Source organism: Pteropus alecto, unplaced genomic scaffold (assembly GCF_000325575.1).
Source record: "Pteropus alecto unplaced genomic scaffold, ASM32557v1 scaffold157, whole genome shotgun sequence".
Lineage (NCBI taxonomy): Eukaryota > Metazoa > Chordata > Mammalia > Chiroptera > Pteropodidae > Pteropus > Pteropus alecto.
The window spans coordinates 3,021,122-3,023,130 of NW_006440626.1; the positions used below are offsets into that span (position 1 = coordinate 3,021,122).

General features: G+C 44.3%; 1 protein-coding gene across 1 annotated transcript in view; it reads right to left on the reverse strand.

Annotated features, from left to right (window-relative positions):
- Window positions 1-2,009, reverse strand: part of SREBF2 (sterol regulatory element binding transcription factor 2) — a 54,231-nt gene that overhangs the window by 51,306 nt on the left and 916 nt on the right. The window lies entirely within an intron of this gene.

Genomic DNA, 2,009 nt, shown 5'->3' on the forward strand with positions numbered 1-2,009 from the left:
CTGTCCATTACGAGGGGTACTTAGAGGCCACTCAAGAGATGTGAATGAGTAAATGGAGGTGGCCTCCTTGGGCCCACATCCTTGAAGGACACTAATGAATTGCAGCAGGGCCAACGATGCCAAATGAAGGATTCCTGCCCACTGTTTGCCCCTCTTGGGGACAGGCTAGAGCTATCCAAGTTGTAAGTATCCCCTCTCCCTAACCAGACACATACAAAAGTATATGTATCCATACCCAGAGTCTCTTCTTCCTCATATGACTGGCTCCTAGAAGCATCTGGGCTGGACACCCGTGATCTAATCCAACCCCAGGGGCTGTGTCTGGTACTACTTAGAATCCACATTCAGGCACTTCACAAACATTAAATTCTAGGTGCAAGAAATACAATGTGAACAAAACAAAGGCCTTTGCCCTCATGGTACTGACATTCTGGAGAGGGAATGGATGGGTAAGTACTCAGGGATATCTGTGTCTGCAGACCTTCAGCTTGCCCAACTTTTCTTGTCCTCTAAGGCCCAGGTCAAGGGCCACCTCCTTGGTGGAGAATTCATGGTAAGCCAGACCTCACCAAGCTCCCTCAATGTGGACTTTATCTTACTGTTCTGCACAGTTGTGAGCTGTATTATGCTCAGCACCACAGTTTTACTGTTATTCATCTCAAGCACCATGAGGCCATAAAATTCTTTCCTATCTTTCATGTTCCCTACAGCTCAGAAACCACAACTGGCACTTGAATACTTGCTAACTAATTGAAGACAAGGAGCCACTTTCCCTCAAAATCTGGTATGAGGACCTATGAAGCCACTGAACCACTGTGGTAGTTTCCAGATGTATATTTCACTCAGAAATCTATGGTGATAAAGTTAATATACATGACCACTAAGTAATTTAACACATTACAAATTAAGACAAATAGGGGTTGACTATGGAATGGGAATATGAAAAGAACATGAATTTCTTTGTATGAGCCTTCTGGTGGGCAGCTTCAAACATACTTCTTACAGGCTGTGTGACCATGGGTAAATTAATGAACAGCCTTGGGCCTCACTTTCAGGATCTATGAGAGGGGATGAGCATGGTATAATGGTACTCTCTACCTGATGGAACTGTTAAGGGCTGAGAACATTAATGTAATGTAATGAGTACTTAACACAGGCCTACAGGCCTGGCTTGGAAGTGCTCAAACACAGTAGCTGCCCTTGTTAAGTTCCTAAAAGCACCCTCCCCCATTTGTTAACACATCGCTGCATTTAGGAGCACTGACTGGAAAAGTCTGTGGTTGGATTGGGGCTGCAGTGAAGGGTCTGACCACAGTGCAAGGGTGACCAAAAATGGAAAGCAAGGACATGCCAATGGGTAAAACATTATAGAAACAAAATGAGAAAATGTGGAATTGGTCCTTTTCAACTAACTGCTGCCACTTATCTCTTCTCCTAGAAGAGACTCTTCTGCTGTTTCAGTTTCTTCATCTGTCTAATGGGGATGTAGCCATCATACCTGCCTGCAAGGCTGTACTGATCTTGGACTTTGTAAAGTCATGAGCACAATGCACCTGAGTAACTGCTTAAGAGCATGGGTTTTGGACCATCCTAAAGTGAATGACCTTACAAGTTAACATCAACTGGAAAATAGAAGAATATCTATCCTGTAAAATAGAAGAATATCTATCTCATGGGATGGTAGTAAGGGATAAAGTGAAACAATATAAATTATTTGGGGCCTAGAACATCAAAAGAGGCCACTTATTATTATTATAATTACTAACCTATTCATTGGACTTATCCCCAACGGTCAGGTGGAAGCCTGATGTGACACCAACTCTGGCCCAGGAACTGGGCTTTGTAACCAGCTGGGTGACCTTGGGCAGGTTGCTAACCTTCTCCAAACTTTGGTTACCCGTGGTAACAAAATGAGAACATTGCAAGAGAGGATCCCCGGGCTCCTATTCGCTCTTGCACCGCGTCGTTAGTAATGCCAGAACAGAGCCAACCCGCTCCCCAGCTTGTCC